We start from the raw sequence: 14,689 nt of genomic DNA, 5'->3' as shown, positions 1-14,689 counted from the left end.
AAGAAAATATCTACCAACCTAGAATTTCCTACTTAGTGCAAATGTCATTCAACAGCAAAATGCATGCTCAGGGAAATCCAAATCAAAACCTCAATGAGATACCACCTAACACCAGTCAGAATGGCTAAAATTAACAAGTCAGGGAACGACAGATGTTGGCGGGGATGTGGAGAAAGGGGAACCCTCCTACACTGTTGGTGGCAATGCAAGCTGGTACAACCACTCTGGAAAACAGTATGGAGGTTCCTCAAACAGTTGAAATTAGAGCTACCATTCAATCCAGCAATTGCACTACTGGGTATTTACCCCAAAGATACAAATGTAGGGACCCGAAGGGGTACGTGCACCCAATGTTTATAGCAGCAATGTTCACAATAGCCAAACTGTGGAAAGAGCCAAGATGTCCATCGACAGATGAATGGATAAAGAAGAAGTGGTATATATACTCAATGGAATATTATGCAGCCATCAAAAGGAATGAGATCTTGCCATTTGCAACGACGTGGATGGAACTGGAGGGTGTTATGCTTAGTGACATAAGTCAATCAAAGACATGTATCATATGACCTCACTGATATGAGGAATTCTTAATCTCAGGAACAAACTGAGGGTTGCTGGAGTGGTCGGGGGTGGGAGGGATGGGGTGGCTGGGTGATAGACATTGGGGAGGGTATGTGCTACGGTGAGCGCTGTGAATTGTGCAAGACTGTTGAATCACAGATCTGTACTTCTGAAACAAATAACGCAACATATTTTAAGAAAAAGAAAAAGAAGAAGATAGCAGGAGAGGAAGAATGAAGGGGAGTAAGTCAGAGGGGGAGACGAACCAGGAGAAGATGATGGACTCTGAAAAACAAACTGAGGGTTCTAGAGGGGAGGAGGGTAGGGGGATGGGTTAGCCTGGTGATGGGTATTAAAGAGGGCACATTCTGCATGGAGCACTGGGTGTTATGAACAAACAATGAATCATGGAACACTACACCAAAACAAATGATGTAATATATGGTGATTAACATAACAATAAAAAATTTAAAAAAAGAGCAAAATGCATGCTTAGAACATAAAACAAAACAAAACGAAGCAGAGATTTTGCTATTAGCCAGCCTGTACCAAGTTAGATACTAAAGAATATCCCTCCAGCGAAGGAACATGATGTCAGATGTAAGTTCAGAGATACAGAAAACAACAGCAACAAACAATGAGAGCCTAAATGTGTGGGTAAATCTAAATAACTGTTGACTATATGCAATGTTACTAGTAATATCTAGTAGTGTTTAAACAGTACGGATATGGGCCAGAGTCCATGTTGGCACTGGCTCGGAGGGGTGCAGCACTGGGTCACTACAGAGGAGCTGCAGCAGCTAAAGGTGCGGGAAGCCATGGACTCCATGGTGAAGAATGTGGACGGAGAGAACATCTGGAAGATGCAAGGCTTCATGTTCTGGTGCAGTGGCAGCTATTGTGAGAACAGCCAGGTGTCCATGAAGCCGGTGCACCAAACGTTGAATGTTGCATTGAACACTGAACATTGCATTGAACGTTGCACTGAATGTTGAACATGTGTCTTTGGCTTAAGCCCAGTCCCTGGGGACCAGTGAGCTGGAGAAGTCCAGGACTGCCTGGCCTGGTGCACCATGTACTGCAATGACACAGCCAAAGATTCAATAGATGCAGGAAGTAAAGAGCTTCAGGTGACGAGGCAGCTGGAGAGTTGTGTGACCAAGTGTGTGGATGACCACATGCACCTCAGCCCAACCATGACCAAGATGAAGGAGTCTCTTTCCTCCATGGGGAAATAGAAGTTTTTGCAATTGGCCTTCAGAGCTGATGGCAGGAACCTATTTAAAAACAGAATTGGGAGTTTTGGTCTTTCAAGTAAAGCATATGAAGAAATTAAGGATGGCAGCAAGTTTGAGGCATGTGTCACTTACCTCTGGACACTTGGTTCCTTTATGTTTCAACCCTACAAAGTGAAATGAAAAAAAAAAAAAAAACTGGTGCTAAAATTTGGGTCAGAGACCCAAACAGGAGAGTTATTGATAGCACAATTTCATGGGCTTGTCCTGGCAGGAGGGATCTCCCTTGTACCAAGCCAGAGCCCTCCAAGGTACAAGAGTCCTCATAGTACACAGGTACCAGCAGGCTGGCAGTTTCATCTAACCTGACTGTGGTCTGGTGGAGTGTGAGCAGAGATGTTTCTATCCGTTGCCAACCTCCTGTTGACCAGAAAGATCACCAAATCATTTTCCATAAGCTGTAAAACAAAATCCACACAGTCACTAATTTAGAAAGGAAAAAAAAAAAAGATTTCTGGGCCTTTGTTTTGCTTGGTTTTGTTTTATATACAAGGGCTTGCAGTTGGTGTAAGATGTGGAATTGGGAGAGGTAGTTTAGAGAAGAACTTTGAACAGTTCATAACTGTTTCCGGCCATCAAGATTTGGATATGCATTTCTTAAAGTACACATTACATCTTTCAGCTAGGAGACCCTGCAACAATATGAAAGGCGATGTTACACTGGGTATGGGAAGCTGACCTTCCCTCTCACTGGCTGCCGCAACGGGCCCTGAGGCTAGCTGCAGCAGAGCAATGGGACAGTCTTGCAATGACACTTGCCCTTGAAGGGAACGGGAGTTTAGAGCGCCCGGGTGGCTCAGGAGGTTAAGCCTCTGCCTTCAGCTCAGGTCATGATCTCCAGGTCCTGGGATCGAGCCCCGCATCGGGCTTCCTGTTCAGGGGAGAGTCTGCTTCTCCCTCTCTCTTTCTCTCTCCCCTCCCCATCACTCGTTCTCTTTCTTTCTCTCAAATAAATAAATAAAATCTTAAAAAAAATAATAAAGGAAAGGGAGTATCCAGGAATGAACATTGAAGGAGGGAATGTTGCCTTAATTAAGGAAGTTATTAACTACTGGATTTGGGAAAACCTGGTTTTTATAAAACAGGATGGAGTGAAAGCCTAAACTCAGTATTGCTTATTTAGTCCCCTGAAATAACAGTACCCTACTGAAGCAATCCCATGGCAACAGGAAGGTCAAAGGAGAATAAGTAAGCAACTCAGGGGTGAGCTGTGATTCCTCTAAAACAAAAGAGGGGCAACCCCCCCGCCACCCCCGTTACCAAATACCACTTTTACCTGGGGACTTTGCAGCAGTGTTCTGCCCAACTCTAGCATTTTATCATTTTGATAAGGACCTTGTTGTCTTTTTACCAACTTACTACTTGAAATGATAATATAGCCTGCGTTTGGTGTTTCAAGGCTGTGACACATTTTCCTAGTGGTTTGGTTATAAAAATAAATAAGATTTAGTTTTTCCTCCAAAATAAATAAATTAATTAATTTAAAGATAATTTAAACATGGATATGAATTACATCAAAAATAGCATATGTTTTAGGAATTAGATAAATAAAGATCTTTTCCTTGTTCAGGAAGAGGGGGTAAGTATCACTTAACATTAGAGTTTTATAATATAAAGATAGACATTTGAAACTGTAGGTACCCCCTCACCAAAATTATAAATGAGTGTGTAACTTCCAAGCAAATATAGAGAAAATAAAATTTTCTGAAGTGATTAATCAAAAAGAATGCAAGTAAAGAGATAAAGGTAGGAGAAATAGAAAACACATAGTAAGATGGTAGATTTAAACTCAAACAAATCATAGTGGTTAAATTCAATTAAATAATCTAAATCCTCTTATGAAAAATGAAGATTGTTAGATGCATTAAAAATATATAGATTAAAAAAGATATAGCCAACTAAAATACAAGGATAAAGAAAGGCTGAGAGAGAAATGATGAAAAATTATATATTGTGCAAATGTTTTTATATTACATATACTATATCAATATAAGATAAAGTAGACTTTCATACAGAAATCATTACTAAAGATAAAGAGGACATTTTATAATATTTAAAATATTGAATATACCAGGGAAATATTGTGATTCTAAGTGAGTATCCCTAAATTTGCGAAATCTAAATGAAAACAAAGTGGCAAATTTTTATCTTCAAGAACAGAGAACTCTGAGTCATTCTTGGATATCATTCCCATAGTCCTGCATTTATTATCTTCTTGGCCTTGGTGGATCTGGTTTTTGTTTCTTATCTGTCAAATGGGGACAACAGCACTTATTTCATTAGGAAGTCCTAATAGTAAGTGCAACATGTGAAAGCATCTAATAATCTAATATTGCACATGATATAGGGTAGAAGTAAACATTTCCCAGCCTGAAATAGATTTTAAAACTGAAAACAGAAGGACTGTTTTTGGAGAGAGTTGATATTGGAGAGAGATCAAGACTGAGAACCCAGGGAGCTGGCGTGTTGTCTTGGCTTTCCCTTTGACTTGCCTGGTTGGAATATAAAAATACCACACTGGGTCAGCCAGTCTGTTCAAAGAGTCTCCGGCTCCCCATTGTTAAATGACGCTCAAATTTGTGAAATCATTACCTTCTATCGCTGCCTCTTTCGTCGTACTACCTCTAGCTGAAAATGCTACAAAGATTAAATGAGGCCATCTCAATACATATAGACATGCTTTGCTTTTGCTTGCCTTACAAGACGTCCTGTTTCCTGCTGCAGACAGTGACTCCCCAGTCAAGCCTGTAAGTGTGGCACATCGTGTGAGGCGGTCCACACCACATCATGGGAGTCTCTTAGCCCTTCATTCTCACTGTTTCTTTAGCTAGAATAACTTCCTATTGATGAATTATTTTATGACTAGTAGGACTGACTTTTCTGAATTGTTTTCACTTGACTCTTTATGATAAAGGCAGAAGATAAACATCTGCCAGGACACCTCTCTCTAGAGAATTCTCCCTATTTTTGGAGGTCTGGATTTCCCTCAGTCAAAGTCAATTATGTTTGGGTTATGTCTAAGTATTACGTCAATGCTCTTGACAAGATATCTAGAAATTCCTTCAATTTAGACATAGCTTTCCACATTCAAATCTCAATGAAGCACATTTCTTTCTTATTTATAGGATTACTATTTCAGACAAGTGAAAGGATAGAAAGTCATCAAATAATTAGAAGAGATGTTTCTTTGATCGTTAATGTTTTGCTTCGTTTCCTTCTTTTAATGTGTATTATCACAGTGCTACATCACTGAAACAAATTCTGAATAAATTAAAATTCTTTGTGTGTTGATTAAAAACTCAATTCATGTTCATGTAGAGTGACCATTACTTTCTTTAGGAAAATAGTGGACTGGACAAAGATACTCTAATCCTCACATAAATTGTTACCATTATATAAAAAGATACATATATACAAAAAAAGTTTTAAAGTTTTAATTATTATTATTTTTTTAGTTTTAATTATCTTTAAATGAAGATTCTGAATAAGCTTATTTAAATCTTAAAAGCGGTAATGCAAGACAATTGATGCACATGTGTGTATGTGATTTTTTGTGGGAATCCCGCTTCAAAGTCAATCACAGCTGGAGCAGTCAAAGCTGAGTAATTACTGAGTCCAGAAGGCCACAGGGCATTAAGGTGACTGTCTTATGAAAAATGAAGATTGTTAGATGCATTAAAAATATATAGATTCTGTCAGATTCTGGGATATTTTGGGGTAGCTTCCATTATATAATGAATGTATAATTCTGTAACTCGTTAATAAAATTACAAAGAAATTAGCCTCTGGTATTCTCATACATATGAAAGCAAATTCAATGTTAATTTAAGCCAGAAAATACTTCCAAAATGCTTCATGGCCACAGTACAAAATACAGTATGGCATTTTCTTCATTCATTAAAAAAATACTAAGTATTCCAATGGAAAAACTAATGTAAATAATATTCATGTATTAAACATCTATACTGGACATTCCTGAAGGAGACTTACTCATCTTTCATTTTTATTTTTGTCTCCCCCCGCCATGGCCAACTCATCCTCAACTTTACATGTGCTTACGGTATTAATAAGTATATTAATTGATTAGAACATGCAAAGAACAACTGTTCAACCATTTCAATTATTGTTTTGTCAATTCTGAGGTAGTTAGATGTCCAAGATTATAAAAAAAATAATAACTGCTTTCATCATGCATGGCAGTGAGTCAGACTTCTTAGTTGCGTACTGCTTTGGCATCTGGATGGAAATTATGGATTCTCTCTTGGGAATATATGTGCATTCTCTCCCTGAAAAAAAAAGTAGCAGCACACACACACAGCACCACATAAATGCATACATACACTGTCTGCTTAAAATATCTAAGGATGTCCTGACCCTCTAAGAGGCAACTATAGTCCCAAGTTTAACAACCGCTGATATAGAGGGATATTTGTGTCTCTATTTCTTGTAGCAGAATGCATGACATCCAGTTTATTTAAAAGAAATAGCAATCTGTTATAAGTTGTGTGTTCCAGAAGCTAATAATTAGATGGAGATTGGGTATAAGATCTTTATTAGGTGCTTATTCCACAAAGAGTATGGAAACAGGATCAAACAGAAAAATTTGAACTGTGATGCAGACTCAATCAAGCCATGACCAACTAAGAAAGGATCTCTGGAGTGATTATTGCCTGTTAGGGTTACCCTGAAACAGCCTAAAATTGCTGGGATTTTATGCTTCTGTTTCTCAATCACTATACGCAAGTTGCCCAGAGAAGTGCATGACACCAAGTGAAATGACTCTTTCCTGATGAGAATGATCTTGAGGAACTGACCCCTAGATACTGTTTGTTTCTCACCCTCCACCCCACTGGGCAAATACTTTCTTGAAGAGGCATATGGTCAGTACACTCTTAGGGCCATTGAGATCCACTTCTCTCTGTACATTTGAATAGCTGACTGGAGGAACTCTTTTCCTGAAAGAGAATACAAAAGTTATAAAAAGTACAACTACACCTCTGATTAGGGTTCTTCTCAGTGTTTTAATTGACACTCATCTTATCCCTCCTTCTTTTACTCTCCATCCTATCATTCTCACAGTCAACCAGCACCTTTTCAGTTTTTTTTTTAAGATTTTATTTATTTGAGAGAGAGTGAGCATGCATGGGTAGGGGCAGGGGCAGAAGGAGAAGCAGACTCCCCGCTGAACAGGGAGCCTTATGCGGGGCTTGATCACAGGACCCTAGGATCATGACCTGAGCTGAAGGTAGACATTTAACCGCCTGAGACACCCAGGGGCCCCACTTTCTCAGTTTCTTATCCCTCAGGTATCTAAAGCCTGTCCACCATGTCTTTCCCATCCTGGGGTGACTGCACCCGCTCATTTATGGTCAAATTGGACATAGGGGTACCAAGAGAAAATCAAGTGAATAGCCGAATCTCACATGTATTCCTGCTTGCCTTTATTGTAAAATTGCAGCCCTGCCTCCTCCTGATTATTAGGATCAATAACTCTTGATAAGAAAAATTCCTCTTCTTGGGGCACCTGGGTGGCTTGGTCAGTTAAGCGTCTGCCTTAGGCTCAGGTCATGATCCCAGGGTCCTGGGATCGAGCCCACATCAGGCCCCTTGCTCAGCAGAGAGTCTGCTTCTCCCTCTGCCTCTCATTCATGCTCTCTCTCTCTCTTTCTCTCAAATAAATAAATAAAATCTTTAAATAAGGAAAAGAAAAGAAAAATTCCTCTTCTTGCCTCTTACTCTTTTATATAAAATGCCCAGATAACAGCCACAGCTTGTAATTCAAGGTAATACCTATTATAGCATTTAGAAAAATTCCTCTTTCATTAAAGAGTGGAACTGATAGTGTTACAGAAACCAAGGTTGCAGGATGGGAAGCACAATGTTCCCACATAGCTCAGTGAGAATTATGGAATGTGGGGCACTACTTCTTAAACCTGTTAGTTCCAGGATCCATTTATTCTCCCTTTGGGGAAACAGTGACATATAAAGGTCTTTGATTTAATATATATATACATCCTATGCAGTGTCAACCCATCCTTACAAAGTGCTGCTTCTGAGCTAGTGGTTCAGTTATGACTTTAATAGACTATTGCAATGTTGTATCAGGTCAGCTGATTTGGGGTGCTACAATGTATGATGTGATATGACCAATGCATCCCATGATCCTGGGCTCTCCCTCATATCTCCTTCGCTTCAAAATGCCTGCCTGACCTGAAGTAGTATTCTATGGGATCTCATGCTAGTGGATCAAATACTCAATACACCCTCAGATATTAGAGCTGCCTGAAAGCCCATGAGAGAATATATCTATTAATGGGAGGAGCAAAACAAAACAACTCTGGATCTTTCATAGCTGGTAGAAGACCTATGTAATCAACTTGACACCAAGTGACTGATTAGTCACATCAAAGAAAAGTTCCATATCAGACTTTTAGCTTTGGTAATAGCACTCTATGCTGTTAAGGCAATGCATAGCCTCAATCTCTAGCATCTTGTTCAAATGGCTCGTTTTCCCATTGTACAATCTTTCAAGGTCACTTTAATTGTGGATATATATTTTTCAGCTTGTACCCATATAGACAGACTTGCCTTATCTGTAAAATAAGCTAAGGCGTTTTTTCCTCTCCAGGGGGACACTATACTATCCCACATAAGTTACAGGCATAGGTTGAGGAAATGCATTGGTAAAAGAGCAGTGAGCCCCAAGGGGTTCTGGGCTACCTACTCGTGTAGTTTGTTGGAACCCTTTGGTCTCATTTATGCTCACTCACAGATATATCATTTCTATGTTATAGTGGTTTGCTGCCCAGCTACAACACCTTATGATTCGGTGGGTCTAAGATGATGTGGTTTATGACAAATAGTTCTGGCCACATGGCCAAGGTCTGGAGTTATGTCTCTACAAGGGCTCTATAGCATGTCAGGAAGTGTTTTTCACAAAGTGCATTATTCTTTGCACATTAATCTGCTGAATCCATATGACATTTGGTAGGGCTGCTTGCACCACATCCTGGACATACAGCAGATTATTTCTGTATTCTCAGCCATACTCAAAGCTGGCAACCTTTTATTTCACACAGCCTATAGGCCAGAATAGTATCCCAGCATGTGGAATATGGTTCCTAAGGAACCTGAAAAAAAAAAATCATGAAGATTGTGTTTTCTTCTTTGTGGTAGAAGGTGCAAAATGCAATAATACAAATAATACTTAAATGTCTCATTTGTATGGGATAACCTGGTATGCCCCTGACCTTTGGACTTCTAAAAAGATTAGTAGGGTTTATTTCCTATCCTCATGAGTACTTGAGTCTTAATAAGGCCCTCAGCTCAGTAGCCACCTTCCAGAAGAACATAATATTGACATAGTAAGAAAATGTAATGAATTAATGTGATGTGTTGCTGAATATCCAAACTACCTTCACCTTTCTAAGTATTTTTGAGAGAGGGTAAGAGAATCATTATAACCAAGAGGAAAAGTAAATATATATTCCTTTCCATTTCATGAGAAAGCATTCTGTTTCTCATTATTGATTGGAGGAGAAAAAAAATGAATTTTCCATATCAGTGACTAGATACCATATATTTGAACTCCTCACATTAATCTGTCCTAGCATGGATACCATATCTTGTAAGGATGCTGCAATTGGAGCTACAGTTTGGTTGAACTTGAAATATTCTACATTTATCTTACAGTATTACTCCGGTTTCTGTAGGAGCCTGACTGGTGGATTAAGAGAAAATATGATGGAGCCACCACACCTGAATCTTCCAGCTCTTTAACAACAGTGCAAGTTACTGTCCTGCTCCCAAAGATACAATATTGCATTTGATTTCCTATCTTGGTTGCAGTGTGTGTGGCGTAGGGAAGGAGGAGTTAATTGTAGAGACTTCTACTTCGCCTTCCCTTTTATGCTAATTCTGATCCCACAGAAAGAGAATCCAATGTTTTGGTTGCATTATCTACCAAATATGTCAAATCCCATTATACATCCAAGAATCAGGAAAGTGACCAATTGGATTTATGAACGTAGTAAACTCATTGCAAGTCACAGTTTTCTAGGATTCCATTTATTACCTGATTCCCATGTCATCCCACTTTAATGGAGAGGGCATGATGACACATTGTTTTCTGGATTTCAAATGCAATTCAGAACTTGTGTTCAACAGTCCTGAAAATACCTGAGTATTTCCCTTTCCCTATTGCACAGTTAACTGAAAAATAGCCTAGATTCCTTTGCGGGAAGAAGTGGGAGAATGATTTTATATACTTGCTGTAGCGTTGCAAGTTCTTTCCTCCTAGACAAACAGACATCTCTCCCATCATTGTTTTATGGGTATAAAAACCTTCTCAGGCCTGAATACTGGAAAAGAGATTAAACTGATATCATTTTTATTGAGTTGACACTATTAGGCTACTGGGCATTAATCCTTGATTTCTTCTGGTGGTACAATTGGAGAAGTAATCTTGATGTTTGTTTATCAATTTTTCCCTCAGAATTCTGTGTCCATTTAACCTTCATCATCATCGCTGTGTTTAACCCTCTTGGCTACCACTCTAACTTTTTTAGTCATCATAATAATTGAAATCATCTAGCATCTGTGCCTAAGTGCTGCTATCTAGCCTTGATATATGGGGGAATTGGTCCTATCACCATGGCATCCTTAATACCACAACTTGATCAACCAATGGGGGCTGCCTTAGGAAGGGCATGACCTTGGGCAAGGTGGCTGTCTGCCGTTGAAGCCAATCTCGGAAGTGTTGACAGCTGATCTTTCCCGAGGGAAGATGTGGGCCAGAGATCTCTATATCTGCCCAGATCACAACAGTTTATTTTAAATGGAAGCATTCTAAGACCAAACAATAATTTTCATCATACTGAAATGATTGGGCAATTTAGAGATATTTTCAATTTAATATCTTACTGAAATGGCTCTAAATTCATGTGGAAATGAAATAACTTTGTCAGACATTGCAGGAAGTGCTGGGGATACAACTGAGAAAGAACAAACCCAAGCTTTTTTTCCATAAACTTGCAATTATAGTGGTGTAGAAGGAAGTAAATATTAAAAGGACAATCAAATATGTGTATGTTAGATATATTTAGATAATTATAAGTGCTGTGAACAAAATAAAAGAATATGAAATGACTTTAGAGAGATTTACCAGATCAAGTGTTCAAAAGGCGTATTTTTGGATAAAAGTGTCATTCATGTAAAATTAGAGCAGAAGCCTATTCTAGACACAAGAAACAGAAGATCCAAAGCTGGGGGCGGGGGGCGGGGGATAAGTCAAGGGCATTTGATTAACAGAAAGTAAGGCTATGTGACAAGATATAGTGAGCATGGCATTACATAGCTCAAAACTAGGTTAGAGATGGAAGCAGCTGCCAGATCACAGAGAATGTCATATGTCACAAAAAAGTATTTACTATCTTAGAGTAACAGATTATTCTGTTACTTATTGTAGTGGGAGCAGCACAAAAGTAAAGAAACAAGAAACTAAAATAGGTAGAGGGATCTAGTTACCATAGAAAGGTGAATGTGTAGACAACATTGAGAATGAAAGATACAATGAAAGAGAAGACATGTGATACATGGAGAGAGTTAGTAGCGAGTCTATAAATCTACACTACGTCCTTCAATCTCTGTAGTCCCAATTCTAATTTTCATGTGTTTTATCAGGATAAATCTAGGCTTTCCTGTTATAATGTGAATAAATGTGTAGAGATGTACAGGGCCAACCCAGGAGGGAGAATTTCAACATTGAGGGAGGCAGAGTAGAAGAGGAGGAATCAGCAAGAAAGATGGAAAATACAGTCTTGTATACAGAAATAGGAATAAAACTGGGAGAATGTATATCATAGAAGCCAAGAGAAAATAATTTCCTTGAAACAAAAAAGACCTAAATTAAAAGTATAAATTCTTAAAATTATTCAAATAAGAGGGGGGGGTAGTTTAAAATCACCCAGAAGTCTCCCGTAGAACGTAAGAATTTGATGGAAGATACTAAAGGAGGGAATTTATACCATAGCCAGAAAGCTGAACCTCTTCAGCAACCAACTAACAAGAAGGGACCATGGATTATTAAGATACAATGAAAAGAACTTTAATATGCATTCTAAAATTAATCTATTGTCTGGTATGTGAGTGGAGTCAATGGAAAAGAGAGCACCAAATATTTAATGGCCATGAATACTATGCCAGACATTTTTCATAGCATAGGGAGTAAGAGAACAGAATCCGGTAGCAATCTGCCTGATTCAAAGCCCAGGTCTGTCGATAACCACTGGGTGATCTTGGGCAATTTAAATACTCTCTCAATTTCCTTATTATAAATTGGGGATAAGAGCAATATTCACTACATAGGGGTGTTGTGAGGTTTAAATGTGTTCTATAAGTAGTTCACACATGTTATTATTACTATATTACTGAATCTTTATAGTAACTCTCTAAGATGAGTTACTTAGAGATCCATTTTGATGATGGGGGAAGGAAGCTCAGGACAGTGACTTTTGAAAGATCTACCACTGATATACCATAGAGCAAGTCCAAAGAACAAGACAGCATATATCCATCCAATCCATACTAACACATGAGGTGGACACAATGCCAATGAGGATTACGTGTTAACAAATTTTTCATCCAAGGAAAACTACCATGGGTTTATCTAGAAAGCAGTTCCAGATACAATCAAAGGAAACCATACTTTCTGGGGTGCCTGCATGGCTTAGTCAGGTAAGTGTCTGTCTCTTGAGTTTGGCTCAGGTCATGATCTCAGGGTGATGAGACAGCCCCACATCAGGCTCCGTACTCAGTGGGGAGTCTGCTTAAGATTCTTTCTCTCCCTCTGCCCCTCCCCTCACTTGTGCACATTCTCTCTCTCTCAATAAGTAATTAAAATCTTATAAAAAATAAAAAACATACTTTCTAAGCAAGTACTATGTGTGCAGCTGTATTGGAGCTTGGGTGAAGATGATACAAGGCAAATTTAAATGTGGTCCCTAATGATTGTATTTCAAAGCAAAGCTGAAGTGTAGAGGAGAGTTGTCCACTTCCAGTGACATCATTGTGATAAATTCATTGTAATCCAAAGTCTGTCCCACAGTCCTTCAACGCTTTTACTTCTCCTTCTCCTTCTTCTTCTTCTTCTGAAATAAAACTTTCATAGCATCTCAAGAATAGTCCTGGTTCTCAGGGGCAAAGTGATCGAGACCTGAAAACATATATAGAGCATCCCCAATTCTTTAGGAAAACTTCTTTAAAACGTTAAATGTACATGTTACTGGACCCCCAAGACCAGGTTCTTGAGCCTCAATGTCATAGAAATGACCACTGAACTTGAGAGAAAGAAAGCAGGTGGAATTTATTAGAGGGAGCTTATATATTGGGAGCTGAGAAGAAAGAGGAACGTCGGTGTGCCTGGGTGGCTCAGTCAGTTAAGCGTCTGACTCTTCATTTTGGCTCAGGTGGTGATCTCAGGTCCTGGGATGGAGCCTATGTTGGGCTCTGCACTCAGTGGAGAGTCTCTTTCTCCCTCTGACCCTCCCCACCCCTGCCGCTGTTCATGCTCGCTCTCTCAATCTCTCAAATAAATAAATAAAATCTTAAAAAAAAAAGAAAGAGGAATGTCCTCCTCTGAAAAGGGTAGTGTGCCAGGCTTATAAAAGCACTCTTCCAAAGGGTGAGAGGCTGGTAGTGGGGAAGCATCCTTTAGTACTAAGGTCATTATTTTGTGGTCATTACTTTGTAGTAGACACAGGACAATCACAGGATACCTTTGTTCATGGTCGACATTCTTTTAGGGATCCTGGAAAATAGAAATAGTTGTGCAAGCAGGCTTTAAATTATTACTTCTAATTTTGCCAGACAACAATTACTCCTTGTTAGCTGTTATCTCTGGTTTGTTCTCTTTCCCAGAAGGAGGTATTTGTCTCTGAGCATATGGAAACATTTAACCCTTGCCTGAAACCAGTGGCTTCATGGGAGTTAAGTCTCTCTTGTTTCCCTATATTATCTCATTTGTACCAAATGGTTGCTTAGCAATAGAACAAAAGTAAGGGAGAGAAAATGCTAGTGTTACAAATTTTATATTATTCTCCAACAATGACCATTCTTTAATGGCAGGAAATTCTTTCAAGCTTTACCAAAGAAGTGGATAACTAAACAGAATGCTTATATTTTTGCCTTGTGTTTCTATTTTATATATCATGAGATTTTAAGAAAAAATCTCTTGTGAAGAGGGAGGTCAGGCATAAGTAAATAAATAAACCTTGTGTTTCCATCTCAGACGCTGAAGAACTTGGAGCAATTCATGTACTGATTCTGGATCTAAAGTGTCCTCACCTTCACAAGAGAGACCATGCACCCAGCTTAATGCCCTTTCAGGATAGTTGGAAGATCTGTTATGAAGAATTCCCTTTAGAAACTCAGCAATATTTAATACCTAAATAATTATCATTAAGAGAATGTAGAGAAGCTGTTCCCCCTGTGAAAAGAGGACTGTCAGAAATCACATTTCTCTAATACATTTGGTTGAGAATTAAGTACAGAGAGAAAGCAAAGCAAAAAATACATACATACATACATAAAAGCATACATTAACCATTATTTTTCACAAACATTTAATGATCCTTTTTTGCTAAAGGCAAGAAACACTGTAGAAATTTTGACATAATTTTAAAAATAAGAGCCTGATATCAGTCTCACAGAATGGCTGTTTCTCTCGGGTCAGCAAAAAGTAGGAGACATAGACATACATCCATATTTCATCAATCATTATTAAAAACAAACACATACACACACACATTATTTTCATCATGGCCACAAAATTAAAG

General features: G+C 38.7%; 1 pseudogene; it reads left to right on the top strand.

Annotated features, from left to right (window-relative positions):
• Positions 1-1,355: 1,355 nt before the first annotated feature.
• Positions 1,356-1,799, top strand: LOC113913762 (annotated as a pseudogene).
• The last annotated feature ends 12,890 nt before the right edge of the window (positions 1,800-14,689 follow it).

Source organism: Zalophus californianus, chromosome 11 (genome assembly GCF_009762305.2).
Source record: "Zalophus californianus isolate mZalCal1 chromosome 11, mZalCal1.pri.v2, whole genome shotgun sequence".
In the NCBI taxonomy this organism is placed as follows: domain Eukaryota; kingdom Metazoa; phylum Chordata; class Mammalia; order Carnivora; family Otariidae; genus Zalophus; species Zalophus californianus.
The sequence above is the reverse complement of the archived record's forward strand: the minus strand, read 5'-3'. Positions and strand labels throughout refer to the sequence as shown.